We start from the raw sequence: 22,832 nt of genomic DNA on the forward strand, positions 1-22,832 counted from the left end.
GCATGTTGTTAAGCTGCTCTTTTAAACATTGAAGTGTAGGCTATGCTTTAAATGCGTGCTGATATCTCCAGGTTAAAGTGGTCTCCTACATTAGGGCCAGAAAGATTTACAATTTACAACTAATTGAATAGGAAGAACCCAGCCTGTTAAGATCCTAGTCTGCTATCATCATCCATATATGCATTTTTACAATATTATTTTCATGCAAGTCTGGACAAAATTAGAGCTTTTTAAAAAGCATTCATAATTTGCATAGGTTTTTCAGAGAACAGCACGGGACAAGGCTAAGGGACACAGGCAGGAAATTTGTAAGAGAAGGGAGTACATCAGGGCCTGCCTCTGAGCTTCCTTGAACTGAGAAGTCGTTGAATTTGGAGAATTAATTCAAACCTATCTCTATGGCAAATGTAATTTGGAATGCCCAGAAGATGCTGGCATGATATCCCAAAGAAAATTAATAAAACAAAAGCTATTAATGTATTTCATAACATGCATCCTGGCAAACAGCTCAGTAAAATCGGTGTTGATAAAGCCAGTGGGGCCTGGGTCACTGGTATTCAGGACTATACCTTTAAATATTGGAAAGAATTACCAGGACTTGTGGAATGAACCATTTTCATACCTAGGAAGCTTCTACCTTTCAGAAAGTAATGTATTATTATAGTTCAAAGATTCAGTGCCATGTAAAGAGAATTTCTTATGTATACCAAGAATACAGGAAACACAAAAAAAGTGAAGGGGTAGGACATTATGAAATAGATTAGACAATTTAATAAATAATATTATTGAAATGTATGCTTCAGATTATTTTCTGTGCTATCTCAACAAAAATAGCAGGATATAAATATTTCAAATATAAAACGTGTGATTAATATGCATAAATTTATCTAGCATATACAACTGTAAAACAGAAATAAAGACCATTTGAATTAAGCAAGAGTAGCTCTTCTCCCACTCCTAGTATACAAACAGTTGGGACTAGTTTCCATTTCCTTTATACCGGTTTAACTTTACTTATATTTGATCCTTTACAGAACTAAAGCAGTAAAACTGAAACCAAATGTGATCTTGCAGTGACAGAACATGCTGCCTGGAACTTACGTATGGGAACATTGACAGGATTGGCTCTGATCCTGAAAATATTTTCACATGTGAATAGTTTTACTTCTGTATTCGAGACCTTGCATAAAAGATATGCCACATGTCAAGTAATTATGCAAATCAAAGCTTTTATTCTTGGGTTTCTGCAGTTTAAGTGTAGTAAATTTACTGGTAAGGGACAGGAAGGAATAATGGGCTCCAAATTCTGTCCCATTTTGTTAGGTCCCATACCCGTGTACTGTTTTCTTGTTTCCTAGATTTCAGCATATCCTTCTCAGCAGGCGCCTGATGCATGATGCATTCAGTTCACTACTTCATGTGATATATCTGGTTAGAGTGTCAGAAACAAGGTTACTTGGTGATTCAGCCTAATGGAATTACTGGTAGCAATTGGTAATGGAATTACTTGTTGCAGTTTCTCTATAAATACATAATGAGGGGAATCTTCAAAAAGAGGAAACGTTGCTGGGCAGATCAGTTGTGTCCATTTGGATATTCGAGGTAATAAATAGGAACAAAACGTGGTTTATTGAAGTATTCCACATGAAAATTTGCATTTTCTGTAACATGCATTTTTAAGAAATTAATACCTCAAACTGAAAAATTGCATTCAAGCATTTGGAGTTTTGAATTTAACTTGAAATCTGAATTCAGATTTGGATCCAAAATTAGTAAATGATCTAATAAGCAATCAAAGCTGAAATTTCTGCCTCTAATGGTGGCTATTGCACAAGAAAAGGAAAAGGTATAGAAGCCAATAACAATTCCACCCAACTAATATATAGCACTTGTTTGTCATCGTTATTTCTCAAAGTGCTCTGCAAATTGACCTTCTCTCATTTTGTAAAGGAAGGAACTGAGACACGGAGAGAAGGTGATTTACCAGAGGTTTTACAGCAGGCCAGAGGCAGGGTCCCAAGCAGAAGCCCAGCCTCCGCCACCTGGTCCTGCCGTCCGCCCACCAGCGCCGTGGTGCTACCAGTGATCACTGGAAAAGAAAAAACTTCTTTGGAGAGTATTAACCAGCTTCCACTGTAACGCAGTGAGTTTCTTATTCATATACATGCATATTCCCTTACTTTCTCTGACTGGAAGAACGAGTCAAAAAAATTCCTTCAGTTTTCAAGACGAGAAGCTGGAACATCATAGTAAAATTAATGCTGGCAGAAACATTTATCCCTCTGTGACCTTTCACTGTTTTCTTAAATGAGCAGCTTCTCTCCTTCCAGCCGTAGTGATTTCCTCTTCGGTCCTATTCAAAGAATCAGTTCAGGCTGATTCAAGTACTTTTACAGCAGCCGCCAAATGAATACATTGCGTTTCGCTGAGCTGCGATTGCTGGTTAGGTCACAAGATGCTCAGGCATAAAAGGCTCTATCCTACGCACTGGACATTCTCACTTCTCTCTTCTCGCATGCAAGCAGGGTAAGATTCACTGATTCACATTTATTTGTGAAATAAAGAATCTGGTCTCTTCATACATCACGTACCAATTTAACTATGTTATCTGAGCTGTGAGAATTTTTACAACCAATTTAATTGTACTGTTTAAATCGATGCATGCTTATTCTGGTACGAAGGTGTTTTACACTGCCACTGGTTTTCCTTCTGCTAAGGAAAAATAAGTGATTCTGATACAACTCCTAAATGGGAGAGGTACAGCTTTAACTGTAGTAACACAGTTAGGTCAGCACAACTTTCTATTGTAAACAAGGCCTATATTGTAGGGCTAAGGCTAGACTACTCCGTTTTTCAAAAGGTCTGCCTACAGAATATGCACAACCAGTGTAACTAGTTGTGTTTTAATAAATACTAATAATATGTGTCTAATTACGACAGTTCATCTTGGCATTTCCTGCGTGCCTCTCACGGAATGACTAAGCGCTTCTCGTCTCACCACTGAGCCAATTACTGACTACAGGCTGTTATTAGGGGCAGTCCTATATAATTTTTGCAATTACAATATATGTAATTTCATATACTTGTGGACTGACAATGAGTGAGCACTGCCCATCTAGAAGAAAAATATTGCCTGCAATTGCTTTCAAGGGCTGAGGGGGGCAAATATTTACTCACAGGCACAGCTTTCCTGACGGTGAATAGTCCCCCCAATTTCAAAGGGATTAAGCCTGACTGTAAGTATTTGCAGAATCAATGCCTTAATCAGCATGCTTAAATGTTTAATTTTGGTCTCTCCAAGCATGTTTGCAGGATGCTAAAGTAGTCTCATGATTCTACACACGCAGGTTAGCTCCTCTTTTGGAATTATATTTCAATTTTAAAAAAGCTCAGGCAAGCAAAACCTGCTGTTACACTTACTCCAAGGTGTATTTTTTGACAGGTGTAGTGGTCAGAATGTCACACAGACAAGTACTTCATTAGGAATGTGCAAATAATCGAATTACAAAGTTCCAGAATCTTGTTAAATAGTGGGATCTGGAAAGTGTGGGATAGATTTATTGCTAGAATGAATAGACACCGTTCACTGACGTCAAAGGCTAAGGTAAAATGAAAAAAAAATTGAGTAGAAAACTGGGCTTTTATGGAAAGAAAATTGACATTAATATATTTTTTTGCCTTCTTTTCCCTCTCCTCTTAACATGCAGGCAGCTCCTACTCTCTGTTTCTGCCCTGTGGTCTTGCTGTCATCTTTTCCTGTCTACACCCTTTTCATGCTTCCGTGCAGCACTAGATCCAAAAAGTCAGTTTTGCCTGCTACTACCAAATCTGTGGGGTTTTTTGAGTGCTCCTCTCTGCCAAAAATCAATTACAGACCTTTGGCTGCTCTTGTTTCCCTCTAACGCTTAATCCTTTATAGATCACTAAGGAGTTCAACTATGGAGGTGCCCGCTTTCTCTCTTTTAAGAGGAAATGCCCTTGAAGGTCTCTTGAGCCCTTTCCAAGGAGCTCTGGGGAGATAAATAGCATGTCCGTGCTGTCCACATTGATCTGCTGCAAACTTTGCACCTACTTCTTATCTTCCCTCGCCCACAAAGCCTGCCTGTCACTGTGCACTTGCAAATTCAGGCTGGTACCCGATAGCTGGCTCTGCAGATGAGAAATTCAGATGTGGGTGATAGCTGGGTCCGTACCTGAGCTCCACCTCTTTGTAAGCACAGGTGATGCCCTTGCACTCCAAAAAGATCTTGAGACCTCCATGCTGGAGATGTACTTGGTGTACGGCATCTGAATTATGAACGCAGTTTCATATTTTGGCAGTGTGATTGAGAACAGAGTCACTTTGTGGAGAACTGGTTTTCTAGAAAACATTGAGAAGAAGGTAAAGTTGTATATTGCAGGAACTTAATTATGTCTTTGTTCTATGAACTGTAATAATTAAATTCTAACCCACAGTACAATCAATGCGTGTTGCCATTGCTTTCACTAATGTATGCACATAGCTAAGAGTATAGGGAGAAGCTGTAAGTATATATGATGAGGTTAACGAAGCCTTTGATAACACTTCAGTTGGCATTTTCATAGTTGAGGTACATTTAGGTGCTGATAAACATCATTTAATGTTAATAAATTAACAATAATTAGAAAATTAGAAAAAACCGCTTATTAGCAGCAGTTCAGTAGGAAAATATTAGAAGATTATAGAAGAAGAAAAAAGCACACGAGTCAACCATATCATACTGCTGCACAAAAGTAAACATCCTGTCAGGATGTCTTAAGAGGAGCACTGCATGTAAATAAAACCAAGCCAACCCTCCATGCTACCCAGCTTTTTGAAGGTCTGAATGTAAAAATTACTCATGTTCTTTTCTGTAGATCAATGAGAGCAAGAGTCCAAGGAAAAGCAGTAAGATTGATTAATTCCTTTTCCTGACTGTTCAGGACCAGAACCACTAACTGAGATGCTGCAGTGGAACTCACTGTGCACGTTTTTGGATCTACATTGTGTGCATAAGTATAAATTAAGCAGGGAGTAGGATATTATTGACCTGCCTGCCACTGAAAGCTTTGACACTCGGTGAAAAACACAATGATGTCCCGGTTAACAAAGCATCATATGACTTGCATAAACTGGGTCTGAAAATTTAAGGGTCTGCATAACAAGAGCAACTTAAAAAGAGATTATTTGTGGCAATATTGAAATAGTAAGGCATCTCTCTCCTGACCAAGATTGTCAGAAGCAGCAGCATACAATAGAAGATTAGACTAGGAGCCCACAGACTGAGCTGAAATCCCTCTGTTCTTGATCTGCTCAGCAGTTGTGGGAAGGTCGGTGTATCTCTCTGCTTCCCTTCCCACTGCACTTCTTGGTTTCCCCTTTATGTGTTTTGACCTTTTGCTACCTTTGACTTTTATCTCGTTGGAGCCGGACCATCTTTCCCACTGTTTCCGTCAAGTTTAGTACAATGTGTCTCTGGATCTTTGTGCAAGACTTTAGACGCTGCCGCAAAAGTAATTTAGAAGGGAGGAAATTAACTTCTTTCTTAGGCAGAGAAATGATCCCAAATATACATTAACATCTGAGGCTTGAGTTTTAACAAATGGCTCTTTGGTTCTGTGGCATCTACTTCAGCGTGCCATCGCCTTCACAGTAAGTATGCTGGGGAGTGAGGCTATACATATGCTGCAGACAACTTTCCTTTGGCTGCAGACTACAGAAAGCTAGACTGGCATTAACAGCTGCCTGAAGCACAGGTTACAGTAAAGTATATCGTGTTCATATCACCATTACATACCTTGGATTCCACTGTAAGCCTGAAGTCTGGGGGTGAGGAGAGCTATTCGGACCATAAATGCATTAGCTTGTCAATGATGAACTATGCAGCTCTGTCCTTCAGCTAAGAGAAAAAAAATACTTTTATTCTATGATAAGACGTATTCTTCAGACTGCTGAAGAGCAAATCAAGAACAGTTTTTCTCGCTTATTGCAGAAAATTTGGAGACATTTCTGTCTGCCACAGATATTGCTGATATTCTTAATGCACCTAGATATATATCTGAGGCAAGGTTAAGTGTAGATTTTCATTCACAATCAAACTTAGATAATTCTTGAGTGTGCTTACAGCTAAGTGTTCAATAAGAAACTTCATTATTATTCATTCTGCAGTTTGTAGAGTCTTGGCAATTTTCTTAAAGGGAATAGGAAGGAGGCTGTAGAAACAAGTAAGAGATAATTATTGGAAACCTAGGGAAAAGAGAATTGCGGCTTTTATGATGCTTGAAGACTGCAGAGAAGAAATGGACCAAAGGGATGGAGAATTAAGGATGAAGAAAAAAAGAGGCATGCTGCTTTTACAAGGAGAGAACTTTGCAGGGAAATAAATGTTTCACTTTCCATAATACTGAATCCTTCAGAAGGCCAAAATGAACATGAGGCAAAAAACCCAGAGGTAGAAGTCCATCTGACTGAGAATAGATACAAGAGAATCTTTTTTTTCATCAAAGTTCAATGTGTAGTGGGGAGATAAAGGTTTCTAAAAAGAATACATATTTGAAACTAACTGTATCCACAACACTCAGGAGCAAGTTTGGCATAAACAGAAATGCTTCATTGCCTTCCCTAATAAGGGAAAAGGGGCATGACACAACATCTTATTGAAAAGAAGTTATCTTTTTTCTCTCATTTGCTGTCAAAGTTTAACAAACTTATTTGCATTCATTTCTCCCAAATTTTCTGATAGCTTTGTCACTTGCAGCCAAACCTTTGTGCCATGAAACGCAGCGTTGTCAGCTCATCCAAACAAGCTCTGAGCTGCACCATTTACTGTACACAAATTGAGATTAAATATACAAAATCTGAATATAGGACATATAGGCTGTTTGTTTGTACTTGGAAATCATCATCGCTTTTGAATCTTACTGGAGAAATTGCACCGCAAAGCGATTTCCGACCCTTGATTCAGCATGCTGCTTCTGCATCGTTCCCAATCCCTCTTAATCCTGGGCATAAAAACCACCCGAGGCTACTGCGTGCTGCTGCAGAGCGCTACGCTGTGGGTCAAAGGGACAGCCCTTTTCACCTTCCTTTATTGCCTTCTATCAAACAAATAACTTAGAGATGTTAAAAACATTCGCAGTTAATTGAAGAGACCCTGCTACCAGGTGTTTTGCAGCGAATGGCACGGGGCTGGGCAGGTTTAACCTGTGTATTAGCTCCTCAGCGTGCAGTTCCAGCAAGGCGAAGGGCACGAGGCCCCTCTAGCAGGGCTTGCAAAAGCTAATCCACAAAACGTGGCTGCGAATTGCTTGATGTACTTGAATGTGTGGAAATTTGAAAGTAGCTCAACTTTTTTATCTCATTGCGAAGTTCAGCTTTGTGTACTTCAACTGGAAGTAGCAGAGGGAACCATCTGCCTGAGCAACCTAGTTATTGGGCCATTATATGGGCTGAACAGGCAATTTAAAAACAGGTATTTATGTAGTGTATTTCTCTGACAGCATATTTAGTGTATTTCTTTTCTTTAATTCTCATTCTGTATTCCTCTCATATATCTATATATATATTTCTACATGTTTCAACAATGTTTTAGTGTAAGCATCTTGAGAATATTTTTATACAAATGCAGGAGCATTCATATTCACAGATTTGAATGTTTGAAAATAGGAAATACTGACGGAATTTTTTTCTGTAAATGCAAGTCATTTGCAGAAAGATCCTCTGTGTTATCAGTTTGTGCTACTGTGACTATTACTGTCAAATTAAGCATGTGCACTGCAGTAGCTCCTGAAGACACCAGTCATAAATCAGGTCTGTGCTGCAAGAATATCAGTGGCTTTGGAAAAATGTGTTCTGCTGGGGGACGGGGGAGGACGCCAGAGAGAGCTGCTTGCTCTTTCTGGTTGATGAGACGTCCAGACCCCTGCTAGTACAGCTGGCCTTGTCATATGCAACATGCCAAAGCCAAACATGGCTGAGCATGGAGAGCTGTTCTTAACTCATGAAGTATGGTACTAGTCCTGCAAGGGATCTGTGAGCACAAGCTTTCTGATCTGTAGAAGAGTATATGAGTAACATCTGAGTCATCTGGTAGTAGATACAGAGCTGGATTAAACGTTTAGGTGCCTGTGGGCAATTTTTTTTTTCTCCCTTGACCAATCTCTAAAATTTGAGCAGAAATTAAGCCATGAAAAATGGAAAGCCTTTTAAAGAAAGCAAAAAAGAAGGCATCAGCATAGCATGAAAAGGAGCTTTGGAAGCGAATGTGCCACACTGCTACCCGGAGCCCCGCCAAGGGGCTGGTGGGGCTCAGGCTCAGCGCTCAGCCCAAGCACAGATGAAACTACGCAGTGAAGCCCCATGCACTTTCATAGTGAGTTATCGCTATGCTCTGGCATTACAACTGCAGACAAAAATAGCCACCCTACAGTAAGTAGAAGGTGAGTGAAGCAACGCAGTTATTGATGTAATGTTGGAAGTTGCAGCAGTGCCCGAGGTTTTCCTTTTGGTTTCTCTGTGCAGAATCTGGGTCTGAGAGATCCGGACATTGAATTTGGAAACTCCCCCTGTGATAGTCACGTACTTCCCTAAACTGGAGATTTGCACAAATTGAAACAAGCATCTCTGCTTCACTGAGCGTTCTGTGGGAAAATATGTCCGATAAAAAAGTTTACTTCCTTTTTTCCCCTTAATTCCCTCTGGTTTTACAAGATTTTGCAAAAGCAAAACCCCAAACACTCTATGCCCTTGAAAACACTCTTTTCTTCCCACTCAGACCTTAAATTTCTACTCACAATCACTGTTTCCTGTTTAAATATTCTGTGAAGAATTAAATATCTTAAAAGTTGAAGCTGAGAAAGTCAGAATCCGAAACACCAACAGTTTTCACAGCTGTTTTCGCAGCGTGAGCCTGCGTCCTTTCCGTGTTTACGAAAACACACTTTATCCTGTTTCATTACGACTGAACTCCTGCAGATTGTCCGCTTCAGAGAAATACTGCCCTGTGACCTGGCAGGAGTCCCCGCCGGCGATAACCCTGTCCCTGCCGAGGGCCCCGGCTAATCGCACCTCCCCACCCTGCCTGCCTTCCCCCCGCCTCCCCAAAGCCTCCTGCAAAACCCGCCCTGCCCAACCATGACATCTGTATTTGCAATTTAGCAGAGTTATTCTTAACAGCAGCTCATTTTCAATATCTCCTTACAGTTTTGCTCCAGTACGAAGGATGTTGCAGCTTTCCGTGGTTATTTCATATTAAGTTAGAACTGGTCCTGTAAATACGTAGGCTGAAAATGCCCGTTTACAAACTCACGTCTATGCAAAGCTGTGACCAGATTTGCAAAAACGTGTGGAAAAAAGATGAAAATTTTCAAGATTCCTTTACTGCCGCTTAAAATGAATCATCCATACATAAAAATTACAAAAACTTAAAAAAGGCACATTAACATACATGTAAAGAACAAGTGCATAACAATGATACAAAAACTAAGTCTCTACCAAGATCTAGAATATAATTACAGGCTCAATTTTCTGAGAGATGAAAGAGGCAATTTTTCAGAAATGTGGCCCTGTCTATCCCTCCAAGATACTGAATAAAAGCATTTTTTTTGGTCCTGCTACATTGTTCCTACTAATCAGGAGAATTCCATTTTTTTCATAATGTCTTCGGTAATACAATTGCTTCTTGGAGAATGATGGCAGTAACAAGATGTTTCAACCTTGATGACTAGGTAATACTAAAAGACGGATACAGCACAATAATTCAGACTATTGCAGGTATAATGAGCAATTTTCTCCTGACTTTTTAAAATTTTAACTCCTTTTTGGCTAAGGTTGTGTCTTTATGGTAAAGGCCTACTACATTTTTTGCTACCACTACCTTGAGCCTTGTGAGTACGACCCCAGTGTAAGGCAATTTATTTTGAAAGTAAATCTGAAGACCTCATTTAAACTGTTTATGTACATCTTTTAAGTGTTAGTTTCCTCCCTCAAGAGCAAATGAGGGCGACAGACAGGATTTTATTCTTCAAATAAATGTAAACAGTTCTCAGGGGTTGTCACCGAACTTACATTTTCCAGTGGATTTTCACTCTCCTACGTGCCCATTCTAGCTGTCCCCTCTTCGTGTGAACTGGTGGTATGGCCATCGCTACTATTTTAATTTGATCCTTGCATTTTATACTGCAGTTTGATTTACTTTTGTGATAGCTATATCAAACAGTGCGTCAGTCCAGGTTTTGCGTGAAGCAGCAATCAGCCACTCTCAGGTTGGCATTAAATGGCTGTGTGGGCTGGATGCCTGAAAACACCTGAGAAGCGTGCTGGTGCCTAGATATTTAAAACATATTTATGTATAGCTCTGCTGAGTGTGACAAGGCTTATATGAACTAAGTGACTAAGCGGCATTTCAGAAGTGGCATAGATGCTGCTAGGTCCCAAGATGTGGTGTGACAGCATGCAAAGATACCCAAATTAGAGGCAAACAAGGTCACAACTAGAAAACAAGCCAGCTCTGGAACTGAATTAACCCACCAGCCTACCCTGGCTAATTGGCCCTGCTGAGAGTGAGCGTGCTCATTAATCTGGGTGCTGCAGCATCTTCATACCGACTTCAAGACTGAAGCTACTATTTTTGACAGGCAGATCGCTGTGATACGTAGACATAGCAATTTGCACAGAGGCTCCTGACACAGCACGGCATGGCTGGAAGGAATGGTGCCACGGGTCCCACTTGTCTGTGGGTGACATTGGGGCTCCTCAGTGCCCACATGGCCTCCAGCAGCAGAGGCACGCCTCGGTGGTGAGGAATGCCAGTCCCAGCAGGGGCCAACACCTATTGCTGGCAGATCCTGAGCTGATAAACTCCACCAAGACTGCTTGGCTTGGCTCCAGCCCTGACTGCAGGAGATCCAGGCAGGAGCAGGAGAGATGTGGGGCAAGGCAGTGATGGCAAATGTGGGGAGAGGCTCAAGGCAAGGAGGCAGCAGGAAGGCGCAGGGGAGAGAGTGAAGACAGAGAGGTGACAGCGATAGAGCCTGGGTTTAAAAAGCAAAATTTTGGAGGCCTTTCGGAGCAATGAACACCTGTCGGTTAACCTCCAGCAGTGCCTGGTAGACTCATTGCAGGGACTAGCTGGCTTCGTCTTCTCTGTTTATCAAAAGCCTAATCAAAACCAAAATTAGGTTCTTTTGAAAATCCATCCATGCTGTGCTGGGATGGGGTATTCTGCTCAGTACAAAAATACGCTTTGATAATTCAGCTAATCAGATGGAGAAGGGCAGAAGGCAGTGAAAGCTGGGAGATAAAAGGGAAAGGCAAATCTGCTCAGGGGTAGGACTAATCTGACAGTCCATCAGTCCATCTCTAAGCTGGGAGGAAAGGCTGTAATCTTAAGGCTACCCTGGTAGGATACCCAAAGAAAGTGTCACACAGTAGGGGGCTGATTGTTGCCTTGCCTTGCAGCCCTGCCTCTCCATTGCATGCTTTTAAAAATAAATCATTCCTTCTAAACCACATCCTAATACATCAGTAAACAGTATTGGAAGCTTCAACATCATTTTATCCTGTTGTGGAAGCACATCGTAACCACCCAACTACTATTAAGACATAATAGTTTGGGGCTCCTTAGACTAAGGCAACTTTGTACTTCTTAATAGAGAACTTTTGAATTTCTTAATATCCTTTTATTCATGCTATCATGACAGAATTTGTGTTATTTTTGCATATTAACTAAGTTCTTCACTCCTCTGAATTCCATATCTCTCTTGAATTTCATTGTGATGGTTGTTGGGTCTCTTGTAGGCTGAATTTTAAATCGGGGTTGAATCTGTGACCAGAATGATCCTCTGATGTGCAATTCAGGTGACAGTAGCCTTGTTAGAAAGAATAAAAGTTGTTAGTGTGGCTCCAGCATGGCCTCTTGCTCTCATGGAAAATTGGGTTGTTAACCGTAAATTAGATTATTCCAACCTCACCCTATTCCTACAGTACCTGGTTTTACGCCATTTGGTTTTGCTTATTACTTCATCAGTTTCTTGGTTTGGGGTGTTTCTTTTTTTTAGGTTGCAGGCATGTGCGTATTGCATGCAGAAGGAGCAATGGTAGTGGCTGCTCTGCAGAAAAGGCACCGGTATGTCTTGGTGAGACACCTAGTGAGATATTTGTTAGAAGGAATGGAGTCAGTCTGTGCCCATGGCTAAATTCGCTTGAGCTAAAGTGCGTGTATACAGTAGAAAGGCAACACTTTCACTCCAGTCTTCGTATTCAAAGAACTGTCTGGACAGCAGGCAGGCAGCAAGAGTCAAACCACAGTGGAAACCTTGATGCTGGTCAGCTATCTATTCTTGTTAGCTTCTTAGAGTACAGGTGGTTTTTTTCATCTTAAAATTATGAGATTAATGTAGACTCCTTGGCTTTGTATTTCATCCAGAGAGAGGGCAATATATTTACCTTGAAAGAAGAAAAGATATTAGCTGTGAAAAAACACTCACTGGAGAACCCTGGAAAAGGAAAACTCTTTTACTTCTTGTTCTGTTATTAAAAATAATAAAGCACAGGCTCCCTTCCCTGCTCTGTCACAAAAAAAATGAGTTCAGTTCTGATTTGAAGAGGCTAGATTTAGGCAGAGCTTTCTCAGCTCCAGGTACCATCAGAGGAACTTCATGAGGCTTGAATGATTTTAGAATTGAATGGGTAATTTATATTGCATATGCATGACTTTTATTTGCACTTTTGTTTAGCTCTGACACATTAAGTAAACTTTTTTGGAAAGTATGATTAACTGAAGAGACATCAGACATCAGGCTTTTAAGAAGTCCTCCTCCAATGGAGCTACACCACAACTCTTTTCCCAAAATGGAAAGTCAAACTTTTCAACCAAAAGGAATTGAGTGTTGGATGTCTCAAAGATAGTCTGCTTTCACAGCTTTGCAAAACTTAGGCGGGAGGACAGATGAAAATGAGCATCCTTTCCAGAAAGCCAGACTACTGTGAAAGCAAACATGTGAGTGAGTACCAGGGAACTCACAGGAGGGAGGAGAGAGCTGCGGGAAAGGCTTCAGTCGCTGCCTGCACCCGATTACGCACATAATAATCCAACCCAGCACACAAAGCCTGCTGAAATCAGCCTTCACATGTCCTGTCATTCTGAAATTATTTATTTGTAAGACATGCCTTGATTCTTGCTCACAGGCCGATGAAGCTGAAGTGTCCTCTGGAGCACAGATGTATTCTGCAAGGCACGCGTCGCGTACCTGCTCTGTGAGGCAGGCATGCGGGATTGCGGACTGCCCGGGGACCGGCAGCCTGCTGAGCAAACACAGCACGTCTCCGGCATTTTCAGCCCTGTCTCTCCTTCCCTCGTCATATTTTTCCCTGGGGCTGCAGCACTACCAGTTTCAGTTAAGCCCAAATATTTTCTAGCTACAGAAAAATTATTTTAGAGCTCCAGGCAACAATGTAAGCAAACTGATGAGTTGCCTTCCACAGCGGCTGGCCAGCAGTTTGCTGTTGAGAGAGAAAATGCCAGGCAGCGACTCCTTGGAATCTGCTGCGCAGCTTCAAGAATTGAAGACTCTTTGCTTTCTGTCCTCCACCGAAGAAGTTCCTCCACAGCTCCCCATCTCCCTCTTCCCTCTGGCAGCAGAAGCCATCACGCTGCTGGCTGGGTGCTTTGCCCCTTCCCTGCTGCCCTCAGCCCGATGGCCAGCTTGGGTTTTGTATCTGGCCCCCAGATATGGACATGCAGGGGATGCGACACACTTCCAGCACTTTCCAGCACACGTTGAAAGACGGTGACTAGGACTCTGGTGAATTAGCCTTAACCTTGTGAGGAGTCAACAGTTCAGGTGCAGTTACCTGGGCAAGGGCCACGGACACCTTGAGTCCTAGATTATGATATTGTGCAAGCTTGTCCCAGATACTACTTTGCCAATATGAGGGATAATCTGTGTTTCTTCATCAGGGTGCCCTTCGAAACACAGACAGTGCTGCTAATTCAAAATATCTCAGTGACTGTGATTGGCCCTGGAGCTGCCTTAAGAAGCTTCTCAACCTTTGTGCAAGTTGTAGTCGTGTCCCTTTGATTTCTTTATTTCTACAGCCTGCTTCCAGGGAAATAAGTATCAGTGAGGCCACAGCAGAAGATATATAGATATAGATAGATATAGATATAGATATAGATATAGATATAGATATAGATATAGATATATCCCTCTTCCCTCCCCTTGAAGAGGGAGCTTCTTGGTTAAGAAGATACAGTAGCAGTCCCATAGGACCGGGGATCTGGGAAGTCATGCTCGCCCATGGCCCCATTACCCATTGAGCGCAATGGTCTCACTAACCTGTGCACCTCCGTTTCTCCAGTCTTGCAAAACCCGTCCTGAAAAAGTGACCGTGTGTGTGTGTGTGTGTGTGTTTCAGGGCAGAGAAAAGGCAATGTGAAAAACCCCAGAAGCTTTAGATGGGAGAAGAGGTGGGCAAATGAATTACTGGGCTGGAGGGGGAAAGGAAACCCAGAAGAGCAACAGTTGATTCACACGTAAATCAGCAGAGTCCGCTCTCACCCAGCCAGATTACTGAATTATCCATCCCGAACTTGGACAGTTTCCAAACTCTACATTGCAGATTCAGCGTATCTAATTAAATGTGCTTCAGAGGCTTTGCTTCTCCGCATGCCTCCCCAGAGTTATTTTGCAAAAAATGTAGGAAAAAGGGGCAGCTCCCATTCACATCACAAATCCTGATTCTGCGGTACTTGGGAGTGCTGTGTAACCACTGGCTGATCATTAGTTAATAGATGCCTTTATTAAATAGAATAGCTAAGGTTATATTCAAGGCAAGATATTTGTCATCTGTGTTTGAGACTTGGCTGCAGATGTCATGTAAGTCTGCAGTTATTTCTGGTTACTCCTTTCAGGCAACAGCTCCATGTCCTCTAAAGCCGGGCAGCAGCCCCCAAAGGCAGGGTGTACCTGGAAATTGTCTTAGCTTCTCCCTCATACACCCACCCCTCAACAGAAGATATCTGAATAGCTTGGGTCAAAATGGCTTTAAGAACAGGTCACAACAGCCTGTAGAGATTCTGTAGGGGTCTTTTAGCGCGAGTAAATGCTCTCACCTGCTTTGGGCTGTGCTCAGAAACATGTTGCAGTGGGAGCCCATGCACTATGGGGAATGCAGGGAATTTTTTACATGACCAAGTGACAGTCTTTTTCCCAGGACAGGGAAGGCTTTGGCAGACCTCCATCCTGCATTAGCCAGCTGAGTCTGCAAGCCGTATAATGGCTTGTTCCTTGCAGTATCTTCAGCAAAGTCCATGGTTCTATCTTGAACATCTCCTGTGCCTCCACCAGCAGCAACCTGCACAAAGCTTCTCTTTTGCTCTTCTGCATCGCCCCTTCACAGGCCCTCCAGAAATCAGGCTGGTACGGTGTCTTCTGAGGAAAGAAATATTCCACAGTTATGTCCTGCCAGGGGAAGAAGTATGGTCTTTAAATATAAAAGCAGATTTATTACATGAGAAAAATGCAGGGTGCATTTTGTCAGTATGTTTTTAATACTTTCTGATTTGGAGGGAAAATATTTTATTACAGCAGCAGTTGCCAAGTCAACTGCTGTGCCCCAGCCATCCCCGTGGAGGGGGCAGCGTGTCACCTGGCTGTGGACACAGAGGCTGAGGGGAATGATAGCTTTTCTTAATCACATATCACCAGTTGTAATGTAGCTCAGGTTTTCAGTGGTTATTTACAGGCTGGTTTATGACCCCCGTGACATTTCTCTGTATTTACTCCAGTTCAGTAGACAAGAGCTCACATCACTGTTTTGTTACTCTCAACCAAAAGGTCTGAAAAGGCACTGAGGATGGATTCCCAAATTAGTGGCAGAGCCTGTGCAAACCAGTGATGGGAGAAGTCTGGTTGCCCCTTCCTCATTGCCTTGGAAAGAAGACCTGGTCATTTGGTCGCTGTATCCCCTCTCAGGTTTCCAGATGTATTCACCAGGATTTCTGGTACAACTTCAGCCAGATGAAGTGCTTAAGGACTTTTTAAAGCCCGTGCCATAGTAGAAAAACTTGGCTGGCATACCTATACCAGTTAATTTTTGAGTTGCAATTTATAGCAGTAGGCACAGGCATTTGCTGTTGTTTTACTGTCTGCCTTCTTATTTATGACTTTGTCCTCACACTTAGCACTAGAAATTGTGTCTCTAACACTTCTACCTATCAGCCTGAAACAGCCTTTTAAAAATTTCTGTTCTATCTTCTGTTACCACAACCTGGCTCTGCAAGAAGAAACCTCTTCTATTCCTGTATGACTACTGGGTATAAATCCTGGGCTCCCCTGGGAGCTCCCCGAGGATCCAGCTTTAGGACTTCTTTGCTTTAATAGCCTTGCTTCATTATTTCTTAAGGCATGCATAGTGGGTGCATCATTGCCTCACCACTGTTCTGCGCTTACGTCTGCTGGTGGGAGCTCACCTGGAGCAGGTGAACTTGGCCCAGGGGAATGAGACACTTCAGTCCCCTTCCTCTGAGCTGGGAGCACAGCGTGACATGGACAGGTAAGTCCAACTAAGCTCCCAGCAGCCACCATAGTCGTGCCACCCCTCTTCTTGTGTTTGACGGGGTATCGGCAGCAGCAACAATAGTGATGTGTTTTTAAGGGGTCTGTCACTTGTCTGCGCCTGAACTGAGGACAGAAGTGCAGTGTGATCAGTGTCACCTACAGCTCTGATTAGGATACTTCTGCCGTGATGCTACCAGTAAGCCATTCCCCCACTGTCCTGAAGCTTCAGTTTACTAAGCCCAGTATCTATAAGCATGCGTATATAATTCTTCCTCCTCTTATATAGAGGGGAAGAATTAAATGACTTCTCCTTTTGCTTAAAAAAAAAAAATCAGACTGTCTTCTTAATAATAAAAAAGCACTAAGAATGAGGAACATCAAGTGTGGTCTCCTAAGTTTCTCTGAAAAACTCTTCTGCACAAACCAGGAGAATAAACTGAGAATTTGTTTTTATCCAACTTCTTTTAGCACATAAGTTTGCACAGCATATAATGCTCTGTAGTGAATGTGCTTGCTTGTTACTGGGTATCTCCTTTTCCTCCATGTATTATAGAAAGCAATACTATAAGCAGTAAAAGCATAGCACAACTTAGTCCTATCTGCTACTGGAGAAAAAAAGTTATCCTTGCCCCTAGAGTAGAAGCTTTATCCTGGGGCTGGGATAAGTGGGCTTGAGAGAGCCCTGTGAGAGGAGGAGAAGGATACAGAAAACAGCTCTTGGGCCATATCAGTATCAGAACTGCTAGTACCCAAGTTTGTTTAATATTCTATTACTTCTTTTTTGCAAGCACAGATTTTTTTAAAATCACACAAGTAGGGGGATTGTAGATAATGGCTCCACTTGGGAAAATAATCAGCTATTGCTCAAAGTAGGCATGATTAGGCACTATTCCAGCAGGTACCTGTCTGGGGGGAAGAAAAAAAAAAAGTGTGTGCAAGTGCCTATACAACAAAAGCATGAGTGTAGAGTCTGGGAATTAGGGCAAGAAGAGGAATTCATGGATGGTTGGCCTTTCTGGCTGTAACAGTCACTTTAAGTCCTAGTTTCTCATTAATTGACAAAAGAGAGGAGAGCTTGAGGAAAAAGTTGAAGTATCCTATCGAGGTTAAGCATTGGAAGGGGCTGCCCAGGGAAGTGGTCCAGTCCCCATCCCTGGAGGTATTTAAAAGACGGGTAGACGAGGTGCTTTGGGACATGGTTTAGTGGTGGGATGGCAGGGTTAGGTTAACAGTTGGACTTGATGATCTTGGAGGTCTTTTCCAACCTAAACAATTATATGATTCTATTATTCTAAGGTGTTGAGGGGCACAGCATCCATCGAAGCCCTCTCTTCTATGGGGGGCAGCAGCTTCTGGATGGGGCTGGGAAAGAAAGAGTGGGTTGGCCCGTGGGATGGCTGAGCAGAGAGTATGGCTGCTGAACAAGGTAGAGACTCTTCCCCTTTCTGATTAATTTTAACATTCTGCTCCAAATATTAGAAAGTACATTTGCAACAGATGTTTCATGGGGAGAAACCTCTTTAATCCCTTCCTTCAGGCTAAATAGCTTTGCAAAATCCTCCCTGGGGCTTTGATAACCCAGTAAAAATAACAGCCGAGCTACAGATGATCACTAATCTTGCTGTATGCGTTCGATCACAAAATGGACAGCCAGTAATTTCTCACATGTAAGGGGGTTTTGCCTAGATATGACCTAAGTTTCACTTTTAAAATCTCCTGGTACAAATTAGGCAATTACAAGACTGACTATGTGCTTGGGTCATCAAACATCAACCACACAGCAAGATGAATATAGGGTCTACCAGGACAAATTATTTCAGGGCTGTCAAAAGACTGAGTTAATATGATTTAACAAGTAAAATGTTACTCCGTAAGAGTCAAAAAAAGGTACATCTGCATCCCAAATTATATATTCATTTTGGGATCTATTTTGAATGAATGCCTCAATCACTGGAAGCAAGAAGGTCAGAGTTAGATGAGCACTGAGCAGTTTGGAAAATCCCAGCCCTGAAAACTGTTAAAAGGCATGTAAGCAACTAGAGACGTATAATGAGAGATATTACTAACATTTTTTAGTTATCTTGCCATACTGCCTGGAGGCCTAGGTCAGGAATTTGAACCTCCCTTGGGCTGCGCAATATGCATAAATTAGAGTAGACTTCTTTAAATTAATTAAAAAAACCGTGTTTAGAGACCATTACATATTAAGAAATACGGTATTTTTGTGCCTCCATCTATGCCTCTGCCATTCAGAACTAGTAACACCTTATACAGAGACTTTTTAGATGCAAAATCAGCATCAGCACAAGGTCTGCCAAGAACCAGGTACAGATTAAACCACAGGCTTTAGGCTCCGCAGCTTCTGGAGTCACACGGCTACACCAGCATCTAAATTGTTTCTAAACTTAGATTATTTTTAAAAAGGAAGTTCAGCTTTGCCCTTTATTGCATTGAGCTTTGCTGCTCTATGTAGGTCAGTAGCCAGCCTGTTGGAGCAGGCAGTCCTTGATCTTGCAGAAGCCGATCTGGAAAGAAAATGAAGGCTCAAGACTCTGTTGGATGGGTTGTGTTAAGTGGAGCCCAAACCTGTTGGCACAGCTATTAATTATAATTTTAATTCCTGGGCTTTTAGAAAGCCAAAGTCAGAGATGTGTCTGCCAACACTGCCTGTCTTTTGCAGAATCTCTCACCTCTCTCAAGGCATCGTCTGACTCTGTACATCCTGAAGTGTTGGCTTTCGGGACTTTCCAGGGTGAACTGGGAAGACAGAGTCCACTCCTGTCCGTCACATCAGGCTAGACCTCACTGCAGGACGCCAAGGCCACCACCTCCTGTCTTTCGGCTGCTGGCTGTGCATAGCACTTCTTCACGTGTGGCCTATGAAAACAAATACATTTGGGTTTATTTACACAACAGTAACAGGGTTTGATCCTTCCTGCACAGAAAGCATAACTGCTGTCTTGGTTTAATGCCCTGAAAGGCAAACCTCCCCACCCCATCTCATCCCCATGCTGGTGCTGCAGCGATTCCTTGCTCAGCTGCAGATTGGTCCTGGGGTGGGGGCAGATAAGCCCTAGGTGGCACGTAGGAGAGCGTGGAGAGGAGAAAAGGGGAACCAGTTCTTCTGGTGGAGGGTGGATGATGACAAGGGTGAAGCAGAATCACTTTGGAAAAGGAGGGGGCCACAGTGTGTAGGGGATTCAGATATTTGAGGGACAAAACCAAAGCTAAAATGATTTTTCTAAGTACTGCAGTGCTTCTCAGAAGATCAGGCACATCAGTGCAATGTAGAAATACTCTGCAGATGATTTAAAACTTGCAGCATCCATTGCAATGGGGTGTTGCGGACTGAGGCACCATCACCAGCAAAGGACGACATGAGAAAGGGCCTAAAAGAAAAGCGGGCATGGTCTTTGCACCTTACCTCGAGGCAATGGAGCAAAAAAGTTCTTCCTTATCATTCACAATTGCAGCTCTAAATATAGCCATAGGAATCTATTTTCTTTCTCTTATGCAGCTTCTCCCACTGTCTTGATCTTTTCTGTTCTTCTGTAAGCTCAATCTATTGTTCTCACTTAAGATGCAGAGCTGATGGCTTGTTTGCTTTCATTGTCAAGTATTGCTTTCCGTTTTGTTGCTGTTATCCTTCACTTGTACTTTGAAACAAAGGCACTGTGTAAATAGAGAACAAATGATATCCCATTACAAAGCATCTAAGGCTCTTTTGTGTGTTATCATGAATCGTCTTCTGTCACCCCATATTGTTGACCAGTTGTGAAACTTAGTGCTCTTTGCTATCAGCTGGAATTGGGGACCCAGCACTTTTTCCAAATCACTTTCAGGGTTTTTTCCAAGCCAGAATCTTAATCCCCACATCTTTCTGCCAAGGTCCATGTCTTGTTTGATGACCATATATCAGCATTCCTGGAGCCTGGCAGGAGGAGGTCCCCGGGTATAGCTAACATTCGATGCTGTTTGAAGAGATTGTGTGGTTGTAAAGTGTGACACTTACCAGGCAGGTCTGTACGTTCTCCATTTCTTCTTGTATTCTTTTCTAGCTGTGCTTCAGTGTAATGTACATTTTCAGAGATGAAAATGAAAATTTCAAGGGGAGGTGGGTATTTATTGCAAAAGATCTAGACACATTAGTCCTCCCCAGGCAGTACAAAAAACAATTTTCTGGTTTATTTTTAGAATGCTATATTAAGACCAGGTCTTTAAAAAAAATTGTGAAAGAAGTACAGTAATAGGCACCACAGGATGGTAAATATACTAATAATGGATTTATATTATTTGAAGATGATTCTTTCAAAGAACAGGTAGATTTAAAAAGTGGCAGAGGTCACACCACCAGTTATAGAGCCCAGCAGCTAGTAGCCACCGCTGAAACCTTTGGTTTAAAGACGACCTCCTTGAGTTACAGAGAAGGCTGTGGACGGGACAGCGTGCAGCGCTGCCGAGTCTCGGTCCAGGCGTGGGGCCAGTTCATAGCAGGCTCCGCACACCATCTCACAAGACAGCAGCCTTCCAGTGTGTCTTGTACTGCTCTGTATGAGATGGCTCTGCCTGCCCCGATTCCTTCTACAGAAAGCATTTCCAAGCACACGTATTGGATATTTTCATCTCCGAGAGGCAAAGTATGAAAGTGGCCGGTATTATGCTTTACAATAGGAGAAACCTATGTAAAGCTGCCTCTGCTTCCTATCATCTTGTCCAGACTCCCAAGGTCTCATCTGGGAGGTGGATGGTGGGGGTGACCCTTGTCTCCCCTGCCCCTTCAGGGGTTAGCAGCCTTGCTCAGTGTTTTCTGAAGCACCGCTATCGCTACCTGCATGCTGCTGTCAGCAGCCGCGTTCCTGATGATAGCCCAGACAGACGAACCAGAGGTCCCCTGGAGCTCTCAAAAAACCCTTCCCCCAGCTTTCCTGAGTGCATGAAACACTCCTGTGGAGGAGAACTTAATCCAAAAGTGGGATTGCAGGAGGAGACTCAAGGGGACCCTGGACTTGCTTGGTAGATGACAGCACCACATACGTTATCCCACAAGAACTATTAAATAGGTATTGAAAGCTGTTGAACTGTCTCTTGAAGAGCCATCCTTTCCTAATCAAAGGTATCAGGAAAATAAAATTATTTGTCCTTCTGCTTTCCTTAGTGCTGAGCTCTGCAGAGGACAGGCTGCCCATAGAGAGATCTTTAGCTCGTGCTTCTGTGGACAAAATAGCACAGAAAGAAAGTTAACGTTTCTTCGTCTTTATTGCTCTAAAACTGGGAGCACTGCAAAACCAAACCTAAAGCACAGCTTTGTTTCATCTGAACCCCGCTGCAAACCAGTCCATTAATAAAGTAATTGGGCATAGCCTGAGCAAATTGGAAGCAAACATTGCTTATATTCAGCTCCTAATGTGCTCATTCTCTGAGGGCTGAAAGACTGAGCTGCCATGCAGCAGTGCGAGACTTGCTAGAAAGGACTACGTTGTGCTGGCTGGACTGCGAGCCAAAATAGCAGCCGCCTCTATCAGGAGGAGGACAGTCCTTTTGCTTGATATTTGGGGACTTAGCAGGAGAGAAATGCTTTGGTTCGTTATTTACAAAATAAACCAGAGCAGCTTTCTGCTGAAAGGCTCCTTCATATTCGGGCAGGAAGAAAACAGGAAGGAAAAGGAGGAGGAAAACGTGGAAAGCAGGGAAGAACAAGGATACAGCTCAAAGTCAGCTGGGGGAATGTGTCCTTTTCTGCAGGTCTGCCTCACCCCGCTGGGCTGCCTGGGCTTTATCCTGCCCTTTGTTATCTTCCCTGCCTCTCCAGCTTGCAGAGGTGAGACGCTGTGCCTGTGGAGCCTGTTAGCACCGGCGGGCTGTCAGCGAGGGCCTGCTGCTGCCTCATGACGCACCAAAGCCGACGGAGCCTTCCTATCGACAGACCAGTAGGGCACTGGCTGCGTTAGCAGGAATTGCACTTGTCCCCACCAAAACCAGACTAAAATCCTTCTGCCTCTGAGATGATGCCTGGGAATGCATCCCATGCACCAGGACAGGCTGGGGGCTGACCTGCTGGAAAGCAGCTCTGCCAAGAGGGACCTGGGAATTAAGAGGAATGTGGCCAGCAGGTCGAGGGAGGTTATCCTCCCCCTCTACTCTGCCCTGGTGAGACCCCACCTGGAGTACTATGTCTAGTTCTGGGCTCCCCAGTTCAAGAAAGATGAGGAACTCCTAGAAAGAGTCCACAGGAGAGCAACCAGGATGATTAAGGGACTGGAGCATCTCCCCTACGA

The 22,832-nt window shown here is 42.9% G+C and overlaps 1 long non-coding RNA gene across 1 annotated transcript; it reads right to left on the reverse strand.

Annotated features, from left to right (window-relative positions):
• Window positions 1–4,025: 4,025 nt before the first annotated feature.
• LOC118451956 lies at window positions 4,026–9,013 on the reverse strand. Its single transcript, XR_004841565.1, has 3 exons — window positions 8,791–9,013; window positions 5,796–5,897; window positions 4,026–4,360 (listed from the first exon to the last, which is right to left on the reverse strand). It is a non-coding gene; the product is annotated as an uncharacterized LOC118451956 (long non-coding RNA).
• Window positions 9,014–22,832: the final 13,819 nt, after the last annotated feature.

Source organism: Egretta garzetta, unplaced genomic scaffold (genome assembly GCF_000687185.1).
Source record: "Egretta garzetta isolate BGI_Z169 unplaced genomic scaffold, ASM68718v1 scaffold193, whole genome shotgun sequence".
Classification (NCBI taxonomy): domain Eukaryota; kingdom Metazoa; phylum Chordata; class Aves; order Pelecaniformes; family Ardeidae; genus Egretta; species Egretta garzetta.